This window comes from Schistocerca piceifrons, chromosome 5 (assembly GCF_021461385.2).
Source record: "Schistocerca piceifrons isolate TAMUIC-IGC-003096 chromosome 5, iqSchPice1.1, whole genome shotgun sequence".
Lineage (NCBI taxonomy): Eukaryota > Metazoa > Arthropoda > Insecta > Orthoptera > Acrididae > Schistocerca > Schistocerca piceifrons.
Window position 1 is genome coordinate 78,310,472 of NC_060142.1, and position 27,799 is coordinate 78,338,270.

Here is a 27,799-nt window from a genome sequence, read left to right on the forward strand (position 1 = left end):
ACCATGTACTTGATAACCTTGTAAGTCTATCAAAGACTACAAAAATAGAAAAACAAAAGGCAACATTTTTAGGTATCATACTTGACAACAGTCTAACATGGAACTCTCATGTTGATCACATAGTGGTTAGGTTGTCAAGAGTTATGTATTTGTTGAAGATACTGATGTGTTGTGTGACGTTTGAGTACATAAGGACAGTGTACTTTGCCTTTTTTTCAATCTGTTTTAAGGTATGGGTTAATACTCTGGGGAAACGGCAGAAAAATAAATGAAATTATGGTGATCCAGAAGAAAGCAATCAGAGTAATGGCTAAGGTAGATAATAGAACACATTGTAAACCATTGTTCATTAAACATAGAAATTTTAACAGTTATTAATTTATATATTCTTGACAGCATTAACTACGTACTTGCTGAACTACCTAATTTAAGTGTAACAAATCAAAGGCATGACTACTATACAAGAACCTGTACTTCTCTGCTGTTGCCACAAAATAGATTAGCTAAAACTAACAATAGTCCTAAGTATATGGCAATTAAAATATATAACAATTTGTCTAAAAATGCACCAATCAAGCCTGACAAATTATTTAAAGAAAATGTACATAACTTCTTGTTAACTAATCCATTCTATTCATTAGAAGAATTTTTAGAAATGCCCAATATCAATTTAAATATGTAAAAATTTATATTGTAAAATTAACAGGTTAAGTGAACTGACAAAGTCTATTGCATGTAATAATGCTGAATGACCAATAAAGAATCTGAATCTGAATCTTCAGACCAATGAATAAGAACCTCCTTCTGGTGGTAAGTAGTGATTTACCACCAGAAAGAGGGTCTTACTCATTGGTCTGAAGATGACCACAATTGTGGTTGAAACCGGTCACTGGATAAATAATTTGTGATCAAGACTGTTTTTGATACTAAATATTTGTAATAACATTGATCACTGTTCACTCTCACGATGTATTCAAGAGTAATTTATTAATGCATGATCATGATTTCATTGTCCCACATTGGTGTTGGAAGCAGCACAACTAAAGATGTTGACCAATGGAATTTTTGAAATGAAACTTGCATATCATGATTTGGTAATTGCTCCATGCAGTGTAATTATTTGAAATTCTCGGACTCCTTCTATGAATGACGCTGGTTCAGGTTGTACAACAAGCAAAAAAAAAAAAAAAAAAGTCTCTTCAGTGGTGAATCAGTGCCAAGATGTAATGGTAGTTAATATAAATATGTTTGCTGGTATTGCAATAAAGTATTCAAACAGATTATGATTGGAATGAGCTTGATATACTATAAATTATTAACAGCTACAGAGAAAGATTCTTACATGACACAATCAGGGCGGTAAAAGACAAAAGCAAACAGCCAGGCATCTCCTATCTGCCCTTAAAAACATCTGAAAAATATGCCCTTTTTTTATTTGTACAGATAATGTAAATGTTAACATATGGACTCTTTGGCCTGGAACTGTTACACAATATTTGGCACCCAAAAAATAATTTTTAGAAAAGGGTGTTACAATATCTCTGAATTGCATCATTATCTTGCTGTAATCGAACCTAGTGGGTATCCCAAACATTTAAAAAGTACTAAAGAGTGGATCATACAAGTGTTCTGTAAGTGGTCTCATTTATAGATGAACTACATTTTCCTACAATTCTACCAATAAACCAACTGACCATTTGCCTTCCCTACAACTGACCTTACATGCTTGTTCCATGTCATGATGCTTTGCAGTGTTACACTTAGATATTAAATTGACACAATTGTATCAAGCAGCACACCATTAATACTATATTCATACATTAGATGATTATTTATCCTATTCATCTACATTACGTTAAATTTTTCTACATTTAGAGCAAATTACCATTCATCACATAAAACAAAAATTCTATCCAAGTCATCCTGTGTTCTCCTACAGTAACATGAAGATGACACTTTTCTGTACACTACAATGTCATCAGCAAACAGTCACCTATTGCTGCTCACCCTATCCCTCAGATTGTTCCTGTATATAGAAAAAAGGAATAGTCCTATCACACTTCCCCCAGACACTTGAGACAATACCTTTGTCTCCGATGAACAGATCCTGTCTTTCATAACATACTGGGCTCTATTATTTACAAAGTCTTCAAGCTACTCACATCTCTGAGAACCTATTCCATACACTTGGACCTTCTTTAACAATCTGCAATGTGGCACCTTGTCAGCCTTTACTCAAATTGCTGTGAACCATCATCATTCTAATGTGAAGATTGTGTCACACATTGAGCAGTATGACAACCCTGGACAGGATGTTTTACTAAACTTAATCAATGTACAGATGAAAATTGTGGAGTGCTGTTCATACGTGAGTCACATGGGAGGCATCTGAATGCTGTTGCCAAGAAGAAACTTGCATGGCTGATACTAGAAGCATCCATTCTGACCAAAGCAATAGTATCTTTATTTTAGTGACATCCAGTATATTCCCTTGACCTCTTTTCAGTCAATTATTCCAAAAGACAGACATGCCGAATAAATACAGTTCCAATTGAAACAGTTATCAGGAAAAAAAATTTGCAGCTTCAACAGACAAAAATGGATTTAGTGTTTTCCATCACAACATAAAAATATGTAATTAATAAGAAAGATTAACATCCTGTGCACATACAGGAAAAAGAAAGGGAAAATGGAATGTCAATAGAGGGAAAATAGAATGTCAGGAGATGTGTTGTGCTTATTTGAACACCACATGACAATCATTTATGTTAACATATTCATCTTGTTGGATACAAGCTGAATCATACCGCAGTAGAACTAATAAGAAGAAATTGGATGTAGTAATATTTTTAAAAAAATAAAACAAAACAATATAAAAAGCCTGTAGTATTAACAGTTTACATATCACTAGCAGAAAATATCTCTAGTTTCATGAAGTAACTAGAACCTGTTTTAATAATATAATGCAAACTTAACTGGAAAGTCATTGACTGTAAAGATATTAATGTTGTTACTATCAGACAGTACTGAAGGACACCTAGAGTTACTGATTTTGAGCTGTGGATTATTTACCGCAGAAAAATTCCTGATGAGGACTGAAGGACATAATAGCACAGCCCCCCACTGACTGTTTTTAGAGACAACAATGTTCTGTGATTCACCTACAAAATGCATAGTCAGTTCTTTATCTGAACCGTGATGGTCAGATTTAAAAAATGAAATATAATGACTGATCAGATACAGATCATAGAAGAAATGTATTAAATCAGAAAATCATAAATAATCACAATGTTTAGAGATAAATTATAGGAAGAATTCTGAGATGTAATTTATAAAGCAAATACTGTAAGTGGAAAATTTAATTATTTCTTAATCATACTCCTGTAGCTCTTTGAGGCTAGTTTTCCACTAAAACAACAAAGTTAAAACTGAACAGAGCAAGGAAAAGGGATAGGTAACTTCTGAGATTAAAAGGACATATGGTAGAAGAGAGAGTTGTACATAATGCAGAGGAAAGTGTGCCCAAGAGCTGGAATATCATTAACACCACTACTCTAAAATCCTCGGCTGTGTTATTAAAATAGTGAAACATATGCACTATGCTCAAGACATAAAACACCCTTAGAATAAACGAGAAACAATTTGGAATATTGTGAAACATGAAACAAACAAAAACAACAGTAACTGTATTAAAATGAGTTACGACAAAAAGATAATACATTCAAATAAATTTCCATTAAATTTGAAGATTACTTCCTCACTGTGGCAGCAAACAATAAACAGTCACATACCGATATGTTTATTTCTGCAGCTACTGCATGTGCCACTGACAAACATAGTTTACAAAAGACGATTACAAAATTTTGTGCTGACTTGACAGGGCTACTCTCCATCTATCTATCTAATCAATCACTGACTGAGAGCATATTTCCATATAGACTTAAATATACTGTTATAACATACAAATATGAACCTGGAAATAAGCAAATTACCTATAGTTATAGACCATTTCACTCTTTCCCATCTTCCCAAGTGTTTTTAAGAAAGTGGAATTTGACAGAATTATGACTCAGATTCTATCTTTTCTTGATTTGTTAACTGCCTCTCAGTTTGGTTTTTGTAAAGGATTCTCTGCAAATAAACTAACACAAAACTGCAAAAATATAGTCCTAGCAAAGCTAAACAAGAAAAATTATCCTACTGGTATGTTCAGCGACCTTTGCCAAAGCTTTTGATTGGGCAGATAACAAAAATTACTCAGAAAACTGAAGTGTTATGGCATTAATAACATCCCTTTTACATAGTTGGAATCTTGCTATCACAACAGAAAGCAGAGTGTCACATTGAGAGAGTGTGTCACAGGCATGAAGCTAACCTCAGAATGATAGAACATAATGTGTGGGATCCCACGAGCATTGATATGGGGTCTTCTTTACATAAATGATCTTTTAATGGATTTAAAAGACAATTAAAAAAAACTGTAATCTCTGCTGATAACAGAAACATACTAATCAAGGGTCCAAACTCAAAACTTACCTTACCTCAGATGATAGATTAGCAGACCCACAACTAGTTCACTGCAAACAGTATAAGTCTTAATCTCTTAGGGATACAGGTAAACTAATTAAGAAGCATGGTTTAGCATGTTTTTCCCTTAGACACATCTCAAATAGTGTTGACATAGCGTCAAGAGTGTCGGCTTCTTTTACATATTTTTCTCTCTCTGTTGTCTTGCAGAATTATTGGGTTGCTGCATAAGTTCATAGCATTTTTCCACAACTTTAAAACAGATACACATAACAGAGACCATATTCATCAATAATAAATTCTCCTTCACTAGTTGCAACTGTCTGCCAACACTTGGGTAACATTTTGATTCTGCAGCTGTAGAAATCGTGATTTTGAGATGAAGAACTCATTGAGTCATGATCAGAGCACATTTTCATCCAGAAAGGAAGTTCCTTGAAGTGTGTTTGGTAAAGAGAGAAAAAGATGAAAGTCTGAAGGAGTAAAATCAGGTGAGCAAGGTGGGTGTGGAATGACTTCCCAACCCAACTCCTTTATAGTATTTTTTGTCTGTCCAACAGCATGTGGGCAGGCATTATCATAGAGTAGCATCACTTCATGCAGTATTGCTGGTCATTGTTCTTGGACTGTGTCTGCAAGACATCACAGTTGTTGACAATAATTGTCAGCTGTTATGGTTACACCTCAGGGAAGCAAACCACAGCGCACCACACCATCACTGTTCCACCAGATGCATATTATTATCTTTTGTGCATTCACATAAGTCTTTGTACAGGGAATTACTGCTTTGTTTGAGTTCAACCATTTCTTTCTTTTCCTTACGTTGGCATAAAGACACCATTTCTCATAACTAGTAATGATACAGGAAGGGAATGGTCAGTGTTGTTCATGAGCTAATTGGTGACAAGCAAGCAGAGATGCACATATGGCCACCCACTGATTTTTGTCGTATAAACATAGAGCATGCAGTACTCACACACTCACTTTTTAAACCTTCCCCATTGCTTCCAAATATTGCGCAATTGTGGAATTATAACAGTTCATCACATTTGCCAGTTCTCAAGTACACTGACATGGATCATTGTGGACTAATGCATTTAAATGATCTTCATCAAACCATAAAGGCCTTCCTGACCACAGAGACTCACTAATGTCAAAATGATCCTCCTTACAATGAGAAAACCATTTTGTTGCCATGCTCTGTCCAGTGGTATTATCCCCATATACAGCGTAAATGTTTCTGGCTTCCCCTGCTGCTGTCAGCCCTCTATTGAACTCAGACAGAAGAACAAGTCAAAAGTGATCTAATTACTCCCCTTGGTACTTCATTTTCTAGCATACACAGCTCCACCAACTTTCTCAAAATGACAATATGTGATGCAGGTAGCAACAGAGAGCTACAAATTAAAGAATGGCAATTGATAAATAAACCCATAGCAACTACACTATCAACATACAAAACAAAAAAGCTACAAACTTATGCATCCAGCTAATACTTTTTGGAATTGTGTACCTAAAGTAAATAAAATATTATGAAAGGTGTTCAATAAGTGATGCAACAGACTTTTTTGGTTCACCAATTTCAGTTAAAAAAATTGTAGTTTTGTTTATGATATTCTTAAACATTCCTGCAGTAACTCCCAGCAGATGGCAACACTTAAACTAGTTCTTCAAAATGGCATCTGCAACTGAGTGCACTAAAAGTGAAGTGCAGTTATTGACTGAAAACCAGATGAGCATAAATACTGACAAACATTTATAAAATGTCTATAGAAACCAGACAATCTATAAAAGCATAGTAAATTGCTGGACAAAGCATCTGTCATCAGTAGAGCAAGGAGAACGAATCCTGTCTGATCTTCCATGTGCTAGCTGCCCACACACAGCTGTGATGCCTGCAATGATGCAATGTACTGACACTCTTCTTCCAGGCTATCAAAGACTAATAGTTACGCAACCCAGTACTCAACTTGATTGCTGGTGGTTATGACAGACTTATCATTTTCAAAGATTTGTGTCCACTGATTTCCCCAGGGCCTACGTGAAGAGCATAAAGATGAAACAAGGAACATCTGCATCAAACTGCTTGCTTGTTATGAATGAGGGTGATGATTTTCTTTCAAACATTTTCATGGAGTCACCACTTTGAGTCTGAAACAAAATGGGAGTCCACGAATTGCACCACACATCATCTGGTTTGAAGAAGAATATCAAAACAGTACACTCAGCTAGTAAAATCAAGGATGAGTCTTCAGGGATACTGAATGGGTTATTCTGTTTGATGTCCTCCCTCATGATGAAATGATCAACTCTGAGATCCATAGTGACACTCTACGGAAATTGATAAGATGATCACAGGCTGACTATGGCCACAAAAATACAAACACACTTCTCTTTCTCCATGCAAGTCCACGCACAAGTATGTGCAGCCAAGAGGTGATACCAAAATTTCAGTGGACTGTTCTTCCTCATCAAACCTACAACCCAGATCTCGCACAATCTGACTTTGATCTCATTGGTCCAGTGAAAGATGCACTCAGTGGGGAGCACTGCAGGATGATAGGGAAGTTCTTGATGAGCAAGAACTTCTCTAAGACACAGGCCAGTAATATGGTATCTTACATTAAGGTGGCATAATGCCAAAGAACTGAAAGTAGAACACATTGAAAAATAGGCTTTTATAGTCAGAGGATTGCTGAACAACATCGTTTATTTAAACAGTGAATAAAACCATCATCCTTTGAGGGAAAAATGTGTAGAATTACTTATTAAATAACCATGATAATACCAGCAGAGTGAGTATTTATTTATTTTTATTTATTTATCTATTTTTATTTGTTCATTCATTCATTAGCACACAAATTTCTCTGTATGGATGTCATCATTACACACACATATATATGCATCATTTATAATAGAGGTAAATGTAATGGAAAAAACATGGTATACATAGGAAATTCATAATACAAATATACAGTTTATCACTTTGCTGTGTAAGGTAGAAGATCGTGCTTCAAACAAGAGAAATTAATCATAAGACTCCTCAATAATATACCTTGGTTTTGTACTGCATGGAGTAAATTGCAAACTACAGTGTATTGTGTTGCTTACAAGCATACTCCATCCTAAATGAGATGTTCACTCTGCAGCGGAGTGTGCGCTGATATGAAGTTTGGAAGGTAGGAGACGAGGCACTGGCAGAAATAAGGCTGTGAGGACAGGGCGTGAATTGTGCTTGGGTAGCTCAGTTGGTAGAGCACTTGCCCGTGAAAGGCAAGGGTCCTGAGTTCAAGTCTCGGTCCGGCACACAGTTTTAATCTGCTAAGGAGTTTCATACTCCATCCTCTTTGTCTACTTTGTAATTGTGCAACCTGCTTATTTATCTGTAATAATTTTATGTTGTGTTGCATGAGCTCTTTGACAGAGTAAAAACTGTTTTTTCATAAGTATTCTTCAATATATGGTTTAAATTTATGGAGTTCATTTATTGTTTTGATCTCTTTTGATAGTTTACTATAAATATTGACTTCATGATAAAAAATAGTGCTTTGGGTCTTTGCTGTATTCATTCGATCCAAGTACAAGAAGTCACAGTATCTGGTTTGATGATCGTGTATGGAACTGTTTGCTGCACATTGCTCCTTGTTCCGTATAAAAATTGCAGTTTGTTATATATACTCATTTGGAAGTGTCAGACTATCACATTATTTGAACTGCTCAATACAGTGGGCCCTTTTATGAGTCTTGCTCATTATTCCTTGGCTTGTTTTTGGAGTTTGACACATTTTCCCACATTCTGAGCATTTTCGCCCCAGAATATTATGCCATAACTGGTGTCGGTATGTATGTGTGCATAGTATGTTGCTTTTAAGCAAGAGCTATTACACACCGTGGTTAATACTTGTAAGGCATAGAATGCTGTGCTACTTCTTTTTCCAAGTACTCTGATATGTTCGTACCATTTTTATTGTTGATCAATATACAAATCTACAAATTTTGTGCCAGATACACACTTGGTTTCATTATGTATTTTAAGTATTATTGTACTAGGTTTTTTTATTTGTGTAGAAGTTCATGTTATTAGTCTTTCTTGGATTGATAGCTACTATATTATTATTCAACCTGTTACAAACTGCCAAAGTATCTTTTCAGGTTTTACTCCTAACCTTTCTGGTGTACAGTCTGTAATTATTATATTGCTGTCATCAGCAAATAACACAGTTTCTCCTTGTGTGACCCACAGTAGGAAGTTGTTAATGTAAATAAGAAACAGCATTGGCCTGCCTTGAGATACTCCACTGTTCAAATACTCTGGGTCTGGAAGATGTTTTACTATATAATTAGAGCTACTTTAAATATAGGATCTCTCTACCCTCTGCACTCTGTCTGCTAGGTAAGACCCTTACCATTTATTTACCACTCCCATTATTCCTAGTGCTGCAAGTTTACCTAAAAGTATTTCATGATCAGCTATGTCAAATGCTTCACTGACGTCTAGGAAAATGCGTGTTACTTTGTTGTCCTTTATCTAGGACTTCTAAAACTACTTTTGTAAACTTTGCTATGGCAGCTTCTGTTCCCTTTCCAGACCTGAAACCAAATTATTCTTTGACAGAAGTTGGTATTTATTTAAATAATTCATAAGTCTGTTTTTCATAATAGTCTCTAATATTTTTGAAAAGAGAGACAGTAATGAATGGATCTGTAATTTTCTATATTTTCTGTATCATCTATTTTATGTATGGGAAGGAGTTTTGCCAGCTTTAGGTAATCATGGAAGCAATCTGATGAGAATGACTCATTTATAACGGCTGTTAGGCGCATCTTTATGCTGCTAATGCAGTCTTTTGATAGACACATTGGAACTTCATCTAGCTAGACCTGTGGACATTTTACTCTTAAATATATGTGCAATCCTACTGACTTCCTCCCCAGCAGTGGGTAGCAGCAGTATTGTGTAAGGTGCATAGTTATTTTTGGAAGCTTTTCTTGCAGTTTGGTTGCTACATTACTCAAGTAGTTGTTTACAAAGTTAGCCAGGTCCTAAGGCTTACCTATTTCTTTATTTCTATTTTTATGTTCATCTGCTTTGGCTTTGTGCTGCCAGTTTCTTGTTTTACTGTATTCCAAATAGCGATGTCTTTATTGTTTGAGCACTGTGTGGTCTTATTATTTTGAATTTTTTTGCTTCCTTCAGCAGTTTTCTGTACACCCTTTTGTATCTCAGGAAGATCTGTAAGAAGGCTGGCTCACTCTTATCTTCTTTAACAGAACTGAGATATTTGAAAGTTTCAGAGAATTTTCTGACACCTGTTGTTACCCAGTTCTTCCTACTAGATTACCCAATAGAATGTACTACCTTAGGAAATGCCTCCTCAAATTTTAATTTGAATATGTTCATGAATTTGTCAAACTTTTCATTTGTGTGTGTTCGTGAATATACTTCTGGCCATGTCTAGCTGGTTATCTACATTGCAAATTTGGTCCTTTTTAATTTTGAAAACATCCTTCTGTAGGTAAGCAATTTTGTTTTTCTTTATAGGTATTTTAAGTTTTGAAATTTGACTGAAATATTCTGATACCCCAAGCTACTGAACAATATTTATGGCTGATATCTGTTAGAACATGGTTGATAATTGAGAATGGGGTGATTGTGGCATTTGTTATCTGTTGTGAGATACCATAACTGTACAGGATATTCACGACTCTGTTGCTGACTTCATAAACCAATGAAATAATTGTTCCCTCTCCTTCTGCTATGGCAAGGCAATCAGTTCAACAGTTTCCATACCGTCTGACTACAAGATCTGTAAGAGTATATGAAGGTATTTATCAAGATCTACAAATGTCATACTTGGACTAGGCCGTCAAACAATGTTAACTGCCCAGTGATTATGAATTTCCTATGCCCATTCCATATTTGATGACAAAGTTAACCCTCATCAACACAGTGCATCAATTTCTCCATTAATAACCCCAAAGGGAGGCTACTGCAGCGGCAGCTGAAATGTTTGTTTTATCTATGTACAGACATTTATTTTAAAAGGCACATGTCATTACCCAGAATCTGTTTATACTGACTGCTCAAAATTAATTTCTAGCAGCTGCTTCCTCATGTTAAAATATTCAGTGACTCATTCAGCAGCCATAAGGATTCTGCTTTATAATATAATCTATAGAAAATGACTGAATGGTTATGCCTAAAATCCACACTCAAGAAATAATACTCATAAGGACTTCTGGTTTCTGTACATAATTTAGGAGTATACCTAACCAGTCACTGAACAGTGGAGGTCTCAAAGACTGAAAACTTGCTATCTTTAAGATGAATCATTTTTTTCAGCTAGGTTACACACACGCACACACACACACACACACACACACACACACACACACACACACACACACAGAGAGAGAGAGAGAGAGAGAGAGAGAGAGAGAGAGAGAGAGAGAGAGATAGAGATAGATAGAGAGAGAGAGAGAGAGAGACATAAGATAGGAGGGGGGAGGGTTCATTGCAGTTCACAAGAAAACTTTTCTCTATCAAGATTGAAGCTGCGTGTGGCAGTAAAGTTATCTGGTCATGTATAACAGGTCTAGGTAAAATCAAGTTAATTGCTGGAAGTTTTTACTGACCACCCAACTCCATGGTGACAGTTCTACAACCATTCAAAGAAAGTCTATAATCAGCATTGCATAAGTAACCAGATCATGGAATACTAGCTGGAGGTGACTGGGAAACTTCTTGCTTCAGCAGAATTTTTGTCATTGTGAAGGCTATTTTCTTTTGATATCTTTGGCTGACATCTATATCTCTGGCTGACATCTATATCTTTGCCAGAAAACTTTCTTGGATGTGGTTTATTAACGTTTTGACAATGTAACACATATTAGTAGGTTGAATTCCCAAACCTTTATGTGGAAGTCAAAATTTATGGGTAATGGGTAGTAGAAAAACTGTGTTTAGGAAACAGAGGTGTCATGGACATTAGTTTACTGACAAAAAAAGAGGAAGCAGCTCGAAATGAAGAACATAAGCTCTCAGCTTCAGCATCAAAACTTGGGACAGAAGAATTGTGCAGGTGCATGCACGATGTTGATATGGATTGCACTGGATTCAGACTTATTGATTTAGAGCTTCTCTGCCAGGCTATAGTTTTCATGTTTATGTGTTAGCTGTAAAAATATGCACTGTATGATTGTTGTTGAAGAAAGAAGAGTGGGAATAGCTTGTGATCTTAAATTAATTTGTAATTTGTGTGGCTACGAATTTTCATTTTCGCCCCCCAAAAAAACTGACACTGGTACCTATGAAAGCAATTTTAGGTTAGCATATGCTCTGAGATGCCTAGGACAGGGCAGGGAAGGAAGTAATTTATTGTGTGGTTTACTGATCATGCCTCTGCCTTGTGCAAGGCTTAAAAATTCAATAAAGAAATGTCTGATGCTGTATGCAATGCTGCCAAAGTTTCTATGAAGAAGGCAGTGGAGGAATTAGTGGAAGTAAACCAAAAAGAAATAGATCCTGTGACTGGGAAACTTCTTGCTTCAGCAGAATTTTTGCCATTGTGAAGGCTATTTTCTTTTGATATCTTTGGCTGACATCTATATCTCTGGCTGACATCTATATCTTTGCCAGAAAACTTTCCTGTGGTAGATATTCATGACAAAGAATCTCCTACAAATGTTACTGACCTGTGTGTGTCTGTAGGATGAAAAGGGGTCACACATCTCTGTATGGAGTTGCATCTGTTATTGGTATTGACTCAGGTAAATTTTAGATGTAGAAATTATGTCTAAATACTGCCACCAGTGTGCAACAAGGACAATGTCCAACAATGAAGACAGTGAGAAACTGCGGCAAGAAAAGCATGCAGAAGCATTCTCTAAAAATTATACTGGCTCAAGTAGGGGCATGGAGGCTGCTGCAGTTGTGAGGATATTCTCCAGATCTGAGGAACAGTTTGATGTTAGATATACTAAATACTTCTCTATTAAAAGATGTAACAGATAAAAATATGTACAATACAACAATAGAGAAGTTGGAATGTGTTGGCCACATCCAAAAGAGTCTTGGTGGTAGGCATCATTTCTTACTGAAAGAGAAGAAAGGTGAAGAACTTGAGGATGGAAAACCACTAGGAGAAAAAGACAGGCTTGCTCTAAAAGAAATTGATTATCTTCAGTTATTTTGTGGGAGAGCTATCAGGGAAAACACTCATAATTTAGAGGCAATGAGGCATGCTGTGTGAGCAAGTTTTTTCCACAAACTATCCACAATCTGTGTCCGAAGGACAATTAGTGTAACTTCAGCAACAGAAATGAGACTTATTCATGCAAACACTCATTACCAGACCCTGTTCTGAATGCAATTAAGCCCACATTCAGGTTTGCTGCAAATCCTGATTTATTGAGGAAATGTTGTTACAGAAAGACACAAAATGCAAATGAAAGCCTCAATAATTTAATTTGGATTAGATGCTCAAAAAGGACATTCTGTGGACTTCAAGTACTCTCAAAATAGGTGTCTATGATGCAGTTTTATCTTGCAATAATGAAAATGATGGCAGAAATGAAGTGCTGAACAGAGTTGATATAAATCCTGGTGTGTTTACAACTAAAGCATTTTACACCATCGATGGGAGCAGGGTCAAGAAAGCTAATAGATCAGTGTCTTAGCTGAAAATACAGGCCAGCCAGATTTGGAGAGGAGAGAAGAGAAACCTGGAGGATGAGGATTATCAGCATGGAGGATTTTAAAACTGAGGTAAAGTATGAGAAGAAAATCTTTGAACTTCATTTCCTCTGTTTTACATTTTTTACGTTATTAGAAGTCTTTTCTCAAAAATTAAATGTGCTAATGCTATGAAATTTTCAGGAACTGTTCTCAATGTGTTGCTGTCTCCCTGGAACTAAAAAACTAAAAAATGCAAGATCCTGCAATTACATTCTGATTTTCAGATGGTTGTATGTAGAAAAAAAGTTAGTTTTGGATGTGCAAAATTAAAAACTCTGTTAATGACATAATTTGTACCATAAATGAATACTGTAGTTCAGTGGTCTTCTAATCTTCTCAGGACACTACAATAAAATTTTCAGATTAATTGCATGATTAGAATTTGAGTTATGGCTTTTTATAAAAAAGCCAATAAAAAAATTAAAAATTCCAATTTCTGGCACAATGTTAATTCTGCATGTTTTATTATATTTTACTGTTAAAACACAGCTCTTTTGCTTTACACATGCAAAAGTTTAGATTTGTACATTAATAAATATGGCTGTAATGATTTTTTAGATAAATGTTTACATTTTCTGTTACATCCTCCCTTAATAAGCATTCTTGACAAAGGGAAACAACAGAATGAGTTGAAAAGTAAAAAGTTGCCAAGTCCAGATGGAATTCCAATTTGACTTTACTGAGAATACTGTATGACATTGGCCCTTACTTATCTCGGGTTTATCACAAATCTCCCATTTAATGCGAAGTCCCAAGGGACTGGAGAAAAGTGCAGGTGGGTCCTGTAGATAAGAATGGCACAAGAACAGACCTGCAAAATTACAAACCAGTATCCCTAACATCTGTTTCCCACAGAATCTTCGAACACATTCTCAATCTGAATACAATAACTTTTCTTGGGAATGAGAAAGCATCACTCATGTGAAACTCGGCTTGCTCTTTTCTTACAGGATATACTGCGAACTATGGATGAAAGGCAACGGGCATATTCTGTATTTCTAGATTTCTGGAAAGCATCTGACTGCCCCATAACAGACTGTCAATGGAGTTATGAGCATATGGAATAGGTTCACAGATATGTGAGTGGGTGAAAAACGTCTTAATAAATTGAACCCAGTGTTCTCCTCAATGATGAATGTTCATCAGACACAAGGATATCACCAGGAGTGCCCAAGTGAAGTGTGGTAGGACTGCTATTATTATCTATAAATGATCTGGTGGGCAGAGTAGCCAGCAGTCTGTGGTTGTTTTCTGATAATGATGGAGTGTATGGGAAGTTGTGTCAATTGAGTGACTGTAGGAGGACACAAGATGACTTAGAAAAAATTCTAGGTCATGTGATGAATGGCAGATAGCTCTAAATGTCGAAAAATATAAGTTAATGCAGATGAGGAGGAAAAACAAACTGTAATGTTCAGGTGCAGCATTAGTAGTGTCCTGCCTAATTCAGTCAGGTTGTTAAAATATCTGCTTTGTGAAGTGATACAAAATGGAACAAGCATATGAGGGCTGTGGTAGGGAAGACAAATGGTCAACTTTGGTTTATTCAGAGAATAAAAGGGGACCACATATAGGATGTTAGTGTGACCTGTCCTTGAGTACTGCTCAAGTGTTTCGGGATCTGTATCAGGTCAGATTAAAGGAAGACATTGAAGCAATTCAGAGTCAGGTTGCTAGATTTGTTACCAGTAAGTTCAAACAACATGCAAGTGTTACAGAGATAATTTGGGAACTCAAGTGGGACTCCATGGAGGGAAGGCAAAGTTTTTTCGAGGAATACTATTGAGAAAATGTAGAGAACTGGCATTTGAAGCTGACTGCAGAATGATACATTTTGCATAAGGACCACAAAGATAGATAGGAGAAATCAGAGCTCGTAATGAGGCATATAGACTTTTGTTTTTTCCTCACTCTATTTGTGAGTGGAACAAGAAAGAAAATGACCAGTAGTGGTATAGGGCAACCTCCACCACACACCATACAGTGACTTGCAGAGTACGTATGTAGATGTGGATGTAAATGTAGAGAGAGAGAGAGAGAGAGAGAGAGAGAGAGGAATGGGGTGAGTGATTGTCTCAGATGGAGTGGGAGAGGGAAGAAAGATGGTGGGAGAGAGGGTTGGGTAAGGGTGGATGATAGCTCGCAGAGAGACAGGGTGTGGGAGGGAGGGTTGAGAAAAGTGGATGATGGCTTAGAGCGAAACAGCAGGTATATACCTGCTGTCTCCCTCCATGCCATCTTCTATCACTCGCCAACACTCCATCCCACTGCCCACCTCCCGACACATCTGCTCATCACAGTCAGTTTTCAGAACTACATTCCGCGTGGTGTATTCGAGTTGCACACAGCTCTGTGTGTTGTGTGTGTGTGTGTGTGTGTGTGTGTGTGTGTGTGTGTGTGTGTCTGTAATCTAGCTCAAAAAAGGATTCGTTTCAAAGGTAGAAAGTTTTGTGTCTTTTTCCATGCCTGTTGAGGACTAACACCTGTATCATTGAGAGGGTGATTACTTCTACTCCAAAATTACTTTCATCCTGACACAGCTGTCCAATAAAGTATCTAATGGCTGCCTTTATTCATGTGCCATAGACTCTTCCTCACTGTATAAATTTACTTGTCTGAGATTGACATTATGTCATTCAATTTTAGAAGTTATCACACACAAAGTAGATTGAGTTGGCATCTGAATAACTGCTAAGTGCTTACCACTGTGTATTGTCATTTGGATTTCCCGTTTTTATTTTGTACCTGCTACTCACATGAAGATCCTGGATGATGGCTCAGAGCGAAACAGAAGTGAAGACACGCACAACAATACATACACATTTCACTATCTTATTTTGCTAATACATAAAACAAATTATCCTGCTATTGACATAACTGACACTTGATAATATTGTTTTAATTTGTTCAGATGTATATTTACACATATCTGTGTGCAGAACTTGAATTTGAAGTTCTATTCTGTTGTATGGTTGATACCATTGCTCCTGAAGATGGATTCTCAATCATTGTCATGTATATATGCATGCATCTTACTACTTGGTTTACCTAATTGTGACTTTTGTTTGGCCAATTGATGCATGTTTTTCAGGAGCTACTTCAAGGGAAAGTATCTGTTCTAGTTTTGGAAGTCAACATAAATAGGTGGATCAGTGATGGAATAGTTACATGTTTGTATAATGCTGTCAAAAGATTTTTAGTGGGAAGATGTAATGATGATCAATCAGCAGCATGCAGTTTCCATGGCCTGCTGGCATTGTCAATTCTTTCCTAAGTTTTTAACTACAAATTTCATTGGAACTGTACCACAATGATTGCACTGTAAACTGAGAATTAATTTCTTCCTTTCATTCATCATCTGTGATAGATCCTATAAAAGGACGTGAAAAGAGTCAAGATATTTGTTGAGAAAAACAAATAAATCCACGTAAATGATGGAAACTTATCCTTCACACTGCACTAACAATGTAATATTACTACATACCTTGATAATATTCATGTTTATGCCAGTTGAACATAACCCACTAAACTGGAAATAGTGCTACTACTTTGTACAATAACTGCTATTACTTTAGTTATACAAAAATAGCTTCTGTTTATCTCCAGTTGGTAGCTTAACATTTACTTCGTTACAATGGTAATTTTCAAGACTTTTCTACAAATAAAGATTCCCTTTTACGATGTGTTACGAATATTATTTGCCACACAATATTTCAGTAAACATTATTTCTTGTCAACCAGCTAACAGAATTTATCAGTTCTTGAGTCTAGATAATTATTCATATATTTTGTGGTAAATGAGGTATGTTTCTAATTGTCTTTTGAATTAATTGAGATTCTACTTTCTTGCTTTATATCAGATGGGGATGCGCTGAATATCTTAGCACCAGAGTATATAACCCCACTCTTCATCCTAGACAAAAAGGCAAACAGAATATACATGGAAATTATTTTTGTTCTTTATTGTGACCCTGTAAACCACAGTTAAGCTTAAATTAATTTTTATTATTGATATCATACATTAAGCAGAAAATATACTTTAGGATGAGTATAATAATAAAAGCTTTAAAAAACAACGCAAGATGTGTTACATACATTATCAAACATTCGTATTATGAATTAATGAAAACTATTTACATAAACAGTGAAATATATGATGCAGTTCCTCTGGAGACAACAGAACACTCAGACAGAAGAGGCTCCACTCAAGAATGTAACCAGCAGCTGACTATCAAAGACAAGCCTGCCCTCATACATGTAAATGTCACAAAACCATTTTCAAATGAAGCAGCTTTAATAACATTGGCAAAAGAGGACTCAGTGTCAGAATCAACAGCTACAACAATGGCAGAAACAGAAAGGACTGTCAAATCACTAGCAACAGAAGATCTCAGATGCAGTGAAATCGACAAAAGGAGAAGAATGGTGATGGGAGGAGCATGATTACCATATGCAAGGCAAGAATCAACAGCTGCAGTAGCAGCAACTGTAGAACAACTAGCATGTTGCAGTGTGAGTAAAAGGAGGACATCTAAAGGATTGTTTTTACAGAATGGAGGGAGAAGAAGTGCCAAAGGTAAGTAGCATTAATTATTTAACAGTATTTCACCAGAATGTTCCATTAATAAGAAACAAAGTGCAATGATTAGAAATTGAACTGGAAGCCATACGCAGCTTGGTTGTTGGCATTACTGAACACTGGTGTAAAGGAACTGAAAGTGAATACAGTTTTATCTTTTCATCAATTACTGGCACCATAGCAGAACATTAAAGAGGGGTGAAGGCTTCTGTATTTATGTAAAAAGAGGACTCCAATTCATAGATAGAAATGATGATTTCCTTAAGTGAAGCAAAACATTTTGATCTCTCAGTAATAGAGTTAAAAAGAAAAAAAATACATTTAAAAAACTGTTTATTCTGTGCCTATAAAGGCCACCTAATGGTGATGTCAAAACCTTTTTCACTAAATTAATACAAGTGCTGGACAAGAGACATGTCGTTATTTGTGGAGCTTTCCTTTGTTGTAAAGTGTGGGGATCTGATGCCACCTTTTGCCTCATTCATTGTGTGCACTGATTGAAAGTCATCAGTGAATGGTTTGTAGATTACTGTGAGTACTGTTTTCCTCATGCAGGACATGAGAAGTGCAGCAGCAGCTTCTCACCAGTAACATTCACATCTCAAATTGTCAGTGTCATCTGTTGGACTCAGATGATTGGCAGCCAGGTTGGAAAAAGCACATGGTCAGCTTCTCTGTTCATATTTTTTGAGTGTTTTAATATTTAAATGACCTCTCTGATATTGCACTTCTCCATCTTGGCTCATGGAAAATAACCCAGTCTCATAGAATTGTATTTTAATGTAGCAGGTTTTTCTGGTGTTTGGCCACCCACATTGATTTGTTTTAGTGACCAAGTCAAATATAACACTTTTGCTCAATGAAGTATTTTGTCATTTGCTCTCAGTTAGGATGATTTTGCTTCTCCACACTCTCAGTCTACCACAGTGTGCAGAGAATGTATCTTGCCCATGATGGAGACAAACACATACTGGATGTAAATGTTGGGCTTGGTAGCAACACAGCAAAAGTATTTTACTGACCAGTTGCCGACACCCTTCACATAAAGCAATCATCCTATTAAATGCTTTTTATGCCCTGCCTGTCTCCTATTCTTGTATTCACTCCCAGAACTCTGTGTATCTACTTGACATTATATTGTTGACCTACAACATTAGTTGCAGTCTTTGAAGGTCCTATGTTCTACTGTGAGCTACATATGTGTGATCAGTAAATGGATGAAAGAGTTGTTATGTGCTGGGAGGTGGTGGGTTTCAGCACTGCAGTGGTGCCATAAAATATCACTGTGGCAACTTTTTAGTTGATGCAACCTTATTGTCAGCTGCCATGGCATCACTACCCAGTCAGTGCTTGTCATCAGCAGTACTGTATGATGAGATGACAAAATATGTACTAAGGCTGGGAACCGAATTTGGGTCTCCTGATTACCAGGCAGGTGCATTAGCCACTAAGCCATCTTTGTAGAGAAGTTCACACAACTGCACAGATTACCCTGTCACACCTCCCTCCTCGATCCCAATTCTCACTGCTGCCCCAAGTGGTTAGCACCTGCCTAGTAAGCAGAAGATCTGGGTTTGATTCCCGGAGTTGGTAAAGATTTTCACTCATTGCTTCAGTCTATATGTAAAAAAATCATATCTGTATGAGACCAGTAAAGTCTCTGAAATTGTATTGTTTCATTTGTATAAGTACCTGCACCTGAGTTTCAGGTTGGATTCCACATTTACATAAGATGCTGAGGTGCTATTACAGAACATGGAGAGCCTCGACAATTCTGTTTGTGTGTAAGGGGGGATTTAAAGTAGACTGGGCGGCAGTGAGAATTTGGATTGAAGAGGGAGGCATGCCAGGGTAATCTATGCAGTTGTATGAACTGCTGTGCCATGGTGGCTTAGTGGCTAATGGACCTGGCTAATAAGTAGGAACCTGGGTTCAAATCCCAGTCTTGGTACAGATTTTCACTTACTGCTTCAGTCTATATACATAAAATCACTCCATTTTGAGACCATTCCAAATTCCTGCATATAGGCTGGCACAGGTCTGACCTGAGATAGTGAAGTGTGCACCAGTCGACATATTGAGTTGGGTTATAGTTTTGTCTTTCAGACTCTAGCTCTTACTGGTAGTACTTTAAAATAGAATTGCTTTGGAATACATTTTCCATTTTCCAAGGAGCATCCAGGACTACTGTTCTACTCCTTCAGATAATTAAATTTTTTCTTTTAATTATTAGACTGGTAACAGATATACCTTGTTACTGAAAATGTCAAATTTCCTATCTAAGCTATACTTTGCTAAAATTCATAGTCAGATTGATTGAGTGCTGCTAATCGCATTGGCTTAGTTAGTCTTTCATAAAAAATTTTCCTTCAAGAGAAATTTGTAAATGGTATAGTTCCCATGCCACATGAGCATGAAAATGTTGGGAGCTAATAAATGTTTATTCACAAAAGACCTAGCCCCTTGGATAGCCCTAATTTCACTCTTTCCAGTAATCAGTTTACTTTCACTTAAAAATCATCATTTCAGAAATTATTCATAACTAAAGTGTTGACCCACTCAAAAATTCTGTTGTTATTTGAGCCCTTAAGCTTACTTAATTCCCAAATTTGATGTTATGATTTTGTTGACCTAATTTGCCTTAATCAGACAGTGACTTTGGTTATTCAAATAAAGCACTAATTAAGAAATTGAACAAACACGAGGATTCTACATGAAACACAGTAATCCACTGCATAGGTGTACAGTGTATCAGTCAAAAAGTACCTTGAAACTTTAATACTTTTATGAATATCTAGCATAGAGACGAACAAAATAATTGTTGGGTTAAATAAGTTGATGCCACTACTAAATTTGGACCCTGTATTATTATAAAGTAAAATGCAATTATTGAGTTCATTAATTATTCACCTACCCCCAGCTAGTGGGTCGCAGTCAATGGCTAGAATTAGATCACTTAACATCTAGTGTTAGCATCCACTCTTAGTGTAAAAAGTTGGGTTTTAGTTACCACAAAGTTAACATCTCAATGTCAGTTCATGTAATTACTGTCTGTATAAGTAAGTCTGCGAGCTACATTCAGTCCAATCACACTTCCCACAACATTCCACAACTAACTATTGCTCAGCTAATATCTCTATAAGTACAAGTAACCAGAAAACAGTCATCAGTGTATCAGTGACAAGGTCTGCACCTAACTATCAACTGATTCACATTGCAGTGCAGAACTATGTAATTCAGTTTGTATGGACTTCCTTGATTAGTCAGTGATGTGTGAAAATATGAAGAAGGAAAAGTTATCTGTAATGAACTTTTAGAAAACTATTTGTAGGTTGCTAAAACAATTTCAAAATATGAAACTTCAGTTCTTCTGTGCCACTGAGGACTTGCAATGACACTACCAGGTTAGTAACCTTGCAACTTACCATTGATGACTGCAGTTATATTTTATGGTTTGCCATATTTCTGGCACAGAAAGACAAATGGCCCTGTTCTCATCAGGATATCATGAGCTGATCATCTAATATGGAAACTAGAGCTGTTCATGAATTCAACAGAACTTGATTTGTCTAGAATATTTTCTTTATTGCAAGAGTAATTTTCGATCACGAAACATGTTACGACAGCCAGGTTAGAATCTTAGTGGTGGAAAACTGACAAGGACCTCAATCAGTTTTATGCAGAGTGGGTTTCAGACATATGTGGGTTAAATAGAAATTGCAATTTTAAATGTTGGTGTAGGCAGAACTATACTGACTCTCTAAGCCGGGATGGTATTGTGTGTCTTATCCCCAACCTAAAGTGAGTTAGCAAACATTCATGGAATCAGATCTTTCTCTGTTGGAATAATGCCAATAACAAAAGCCTATGAAAGTGCCCAAACAGCACACAGTTTGTTTATGGTGGAAGAAGACATCACAGCAGTCAGCTTTCTGGCACTGGCCATGTGAGATGTTGTACTACCTCTGATGTGGACTTCACCTGTTCCACTGCCCAGGCGACTTTGCAATCAATATAGAGAAGCATTGAAACATATCAGTGGCATAGCCATGAACTGACTGTAAACATCTTTTGCCATGCATGCAGAATGTGTCCCCTTTGGCACAACAACGTGTCACAGATATAGCAAAAGGGGACACATGTAAGAGGATTGTTGTGGTAGCTCCAGTGCAAATATGTCCCAATCTGTGGAAGTGTACCAAGTGAGTGATAAATTTACAGAAGTGTGTGCTTCTCAGAATGCAATGTATCAAATGTACATATATGCATTCATAGTCAAATATCCATCGAAGTTGTTCCTTGACAGTTGTGCTTCTGTGGCCTTGGTAAACCAACATACAATCCTGGAAATGGAAAAAAGAACACATTGACACCGGTGTGTCAGACCCACCATACTTGCTCCGGACACTGCGAGAGGGCTGTACAAGCAATGATCACACGCACGGCACAGCGGACACACCAGGAACCACGGTGTTGGCCGTCGAATGGCGCTAGCTGCGCAGCATTTGTGCACCGCCGCCGTCAGTGTCAGCCAGTTTGCCGTGGCATACGGAGCTCCATCGCAGTCTTTTACACTGGTAGCATGCTGCGACAGCGTGGACGTGAACCGTATGTGCAGTTGACGGACTTTGAGCGAGGGCGTATAGTGGGCATGCGGGAGGCCGGGTGGACGTACCGCCGAATTGCTCAACACGTGGGGCGTGAGGTCTCCACAGTGCATCGATGTTGTCGCCAGTGGTCGGCGGAAGGTGCACGTGCCCGTCGACCTGGGACCGGACCGCAGCGATGCACGGATGCACGCCAAGACCGTAGGATCCTACGCAGTGCCGTAGGGGACCACACCGCCACTTCCCAGCAAATTAGGGGCACTGTTGCTCCTGGGGTATCGGCGAGGACCATTCGCAACCGTCTCCATGAAGCTGGGCTACGGTCCCGCACACCGTTAGGCCGTCTTCCGCTCATGCCCCAACATCGTGCAGCCCGCCTCCAGTGGTGTCGCGACAGGCGTGAATGGAGGGACGAATGGAGACGTGTCGTCTTCAGCGATGAGAGTCGCTTCTGCCTTGGTGCCAATGATGGTCGTATGCGTGTTTGGCGCCGTGCAGGTGAGCGCCACAATCAGGACTGCATGCGACCGAGGCACACAGGGCCAACACCCGGCATCATGGTGTGGGGAGCGATCTCCTACACTGGCCGTACACCACTGGTGATCGTCGAGGGGACACTGAATAGTGCACGGTACATCCAAACCGTCATCGAACCCATCGTTCTACCACTCCTAGACCGGCAAGGGAACTTGCTGTTCCAACAGGACAATGCACGTCCGCATGTATCCCGTGCCACCCAACGTGCTCTAGAAGGTGTAAGTCAACTACCCTGGCCAGCAAGATCTCCGGATCTGTCCCCCATTGAGCATGTTTGGGACTGGATGAAGCGTCGTCTCAGCGGTCTGCACGTCCAGCACGAACGCTGGTCCAACTGAGGCGCCAGGTGGAAATGGCATGGCAAGCCGTTCCACAGGACTACATCCAGCATCTCTATGATCGTCTCCATGGGAGAATAGCAGCCTGCATTGCTGCGAAAGGTGGCTATACACTGTACTAGTGCCGACATTGTGCATGCTCTGTTGCCTGTGTCTATGTGCCTGTGGCTCTGTCAGTGTGATCATGTGATGTATCTGACCCCAGGAATGTGTCAATAAAGTTTCCCCTTCCTGGGACAATGAATTCACGGTGTTCTTATTTCAATTTCCAGGAGTGTATGTGTGTGAGTTTAGGTTTGCCTCTCTTGCAGGTAGTCAAGACTAAATTTCTGGCCTTGCTAGGAAAACTTGTACTCACATAAAACCAAGTGACTCATACAGTAGATTTCCCTGTGATAGGTGACCCAAAAGTGTATAACATTTTTGGGGTTGACTCCTTCCATGCTTTTTGTTTTACGGTTCATGAAACAGTACATGTTATGCAATCCAAAGGGCCTAGGACCAACATAAAGACTTTCTGTGATAGATGTATTGAAACATTTTCACTTGCTTTGTGGAAGGAAACTGATTTTGAAGTTCACACCATTCTGACAGCAACAGTTTCCAAAGCTCATCTAATGGCCCTGGCTCTACAGGATGCTCTCAGAACAGAACAGGACAAACTCATTCAAGAAGATGTGTTAACAACTATTTCCTACAGCCGATATGCCATGCCAGTTCACAAACCCAACAGCAATTTGTGAATCTGTGGTGCTTTTAAAGTAAATATAAATGCACAAACCAAAGTGGAAACTTATCCCCTACTGACCCTGGATGAACTCTTTGCAAAATTTGGTCACAGTATCTTATTCAGTAAAACTGACATTGCAGGTACATATTTTCAAATTCCTTTGGACACAGCAACACAAACCTACCTAATGCTCAATATGTCATCTGGCTTTTGCCATTATAATTGGTTACCTTTCAAAAACTCTTATGCCCCTGCCATTTCCAGTGTTATATGGATCAATTACTACTAGCTATTCCAAGCTTGCTGCATATCATGGCGAGATTTTTATTACAGGTGAAACTCTAGATGACCACTTCCACAACAAAATTTTTTCAATCTCCTGTTCCAGAGGCTGACAGCTAAAGAAATAAAAATGCAACAAGCTCAGTGTTTCTTCATGCAACCATCCTTGACATATTTGGGATACTATTGCAGTTCATGGACTCAAACAAACAGAAGCTTATGTCATGGCCATGACTCATAAGGAAATGATGTGCAACAGTCCACCTAACATCCCATATGAAATGAGGTGTAGCAGTCCAGCTAAAATCGTCTGTGGCTTTCTAGCAACTTACAGAGCCATCTGGCTGAAAGCCACTGCCCGGCAGAGTGGCTTCATGGCTGCCCTCATTGCACCCACTCAAGTGTGTTGCGCCCACTGCCAGTGCATGTTGACACTGAGGCCTCTCCCTTCTGAGTGGGCACATCTAGTGGGGGCCAATGAATTAGGATACCACCTGACCTGGATTCAAGGGGCTGTCTCCTTCCACAATGTGCCCATTAGGTATACTGTGGCCTCAAACCACAGATTTCTGCAGTGCTATTAAATTCATCTTCACCTCCACCACCTTGGTGACTACCCACCAGCTTTCCCCTCCCTGGCATATCCTCAGGTCCTGGGGTGACTTATACAATTCCTGTTGGGCCTTGCCCAACTTTGGCATTCTACAGTGACATTCATGGACATTGATCCAGTGCCCCTCATTTTGATCAATGCAACAATGGCAATCATAACTATATGTGTTGATCCCATGTCTTCAAACCCAATAAAAGAGTTGCTTGAGCTACCATACATTAAATTTGCTGTTAGGAACATTTTGCCCATAGAAAATTACTGTATCTTCTACTTTAAAAAATGGAACGTCTTACTGTACAGCCCATATTTTAAATGTATATCTTCAACATACATCTGTATGTTATGTAGCACTTGCTAAAGCCACAATGTTACTCTATTACACTGGGTACTACTAATGCTGCAGTTTAGACAATTATTTTTGGACATGAATGAGAATTTTGAAAAAAATAAAAAGTACCCCAGATTTCAGGAGGGGGCAAGTTCCCACTCTTGCATTCCTCAACTCGCATTGTGGATGCCCATGCAGAAATAACACAAAGTCTGAGTAAATGACTCAAAACAATCCATGTAGGTAAATCACTCTGCACTCATCTGCCTATCTTAGAACATACAAAGTCATATGTAATGCTGAACTTGAACTACAGTCCACTTTTCCATTTGTGTGTTCGGAGGACACTGTTAGCATACACTAATTATAATTGTTCATTGATGTTACCTTCCATATATGTTTCTTAGTCTAAGAGCCTTGCACATACTGTGACACTGATGTACACTTCTTTCTGGAAAGTGTCAACAGAATCAGTTATCCATCATCTCATTGTTTAACATACTGATGCTTTGTGTGACAGTAGTGCATCTTAAAACATTCCTTAAAGAAATGCAACAAGCCTTGAGGTGCTATTTGATATGTTATGTGATGTGTTATATCCTTGAGCAAATTTACAGTCACTGTTAATTAATGGTTCTGACCCGCTGAGTTCGAAATTCAAGTTATAGTAATCATGTATGTCTTTGTTAATGCAGAATTTGTCTCCTTTTGCAACTTATTCTGTGCTGGAAGCTGAAAAGGCCTCTCAGAGATCTTAATTTTCCAATAAATGATGTAGAACACTTCTTCATTAATATCAATGTATTGACTGATTTGTTACAAAAGTCGAATATCTCCTACAATACTTATTGGCAAACAGTATCAGTACATGTGCTCAATGCAGTTTATGTTGTTAATAACTGAAGTTTATTCTCTATAAAATGACAACTAACAGAATGACAGCCAAAAACACTTCCACTGTTGTCATGACATCATTGCGATTGTCATGGCAGTTGTTCTACCATGGTACATATCATTTCTCCAAGGCAGGAGCTGATAACATGGAATAAGCTGTTCAAACAGCAGGTACCACAAAGTATAGTAAGAGTGCTATCGTCATCCCAGCTTGCAGATACACTCCATATGTCTTCCTTCGTATTCCATACGTGGAAACGAAACAAGCTTCCAAACAGCATACTATACTAAACTGATTGTTTACATAAAACTTCTATGGTGGTGATCATCACTCACAGTTGATTACTTTGCTTGTGCAACACGTTACTTCGCCCAAGTGATTTGTTACACTACAGCCTTTACAGAAATGGACCTGGGAAGAGTGTACAAATCTAATCCAATCTAATCTAATCTATTCTAATCTAATCTAATTGACAATAATGTAGTTATCAGTACTGCATGGCCAGAAAACAAGTCTGCACCATAATTAATGTAGAGTAATGAAATTTTGGGAATACATTTGTGTAGGTAACATATTTAACTGATTAACATTGCAAGATCACAGGTTAATGTAAGCACGAGATAAGGCATTGCAAATGTGAAATTCTGATACTTTAATTAATTAATTAATTCATTCATTCACTTATTGGTCCATTTGATTCATTACATACTTAAACAGTACATTGAATATAGGACACACATACACACACACACACACACACACACACACACACACACACACACACACACTTAAACAGTACATTGAATATAGGACACACACACACACACACACACTCACACACACACACACACACACACACACACACACACACACACACACACACACACTTAAACAGTACATTGAATATAGGACACACACACACACAAACACACACACACAGAGAGAGAGAGAGAGAGAGAGAGAGAGAGAGAGCATGACAAAATTAATTACAGATAACAATCATAGATTACAAGTGACTAGTGACAATTTGAATTTAACCATTATTACATAATCATTGTTTACAAGGCTATTTTTTGCAATTTAAAAATTCTTTTACAGAGTAGAAACATTTTTCCACTAGAAGTGACTTAAGATTATGTTTAAAAAAAGTTTTATGTTGCTACTATTTTAAATAACTGGGTATGTTGTTATATTGCTGAACTGTTATCTGTGATACACTTTATTGGTACAGTGCTGTTCTACACTGTGACATGTGTATATTATTTGTGTTTCTTGTGTTGTGACTGTGTATATGCTTATTTTGTTGAAGATGTCCAATTTGGTTTAAAAGATACTCATTTGCGAACAAGATACACTCATATATGTAAAGCCTCAGTAGGCTCATTATTTTCATCTGGATGAAATGTGGTCTACATGTTTCCAGTTTTCTTTGGTTGCAGATAGCCCTGATTGCTCTTTTCTGCATCCTAAAGATCTTCATGCTGGCAGCTGAATTTCCCCAGAAGATTAGCCCATATCAAAGTAGTGCATGGAAGTATGCATAATATGCCTGAATAGCTGTTGACTTGCTTGCACTTTTATTTAATACATGCAGAGCATAACAAGCTTTTGAAAGTTTTTTCTCAA

General features: G+C 37.8%; 1 long non-coding RNA gene across 1 annotated transcript; it reads left to right on the top strand.

The window, feature by feature from the left end:
- Positions 1-90: 90 nt before the first annotated feature.
- LOC124799235 lies at positions 91-27,743 on the top strand. The gene is made up of 3 exons (XR_007016993.1): positions 91-315; positions 17,410-17,840; positions 27,613-27,743. It is a non-coding gene; the product is annotated as an uncharacterized LOC124799235 (long non-coding RNA).
- The last annotated feature ends 56 nt before the right edge of the window (positions 27,744-27,799 follow it).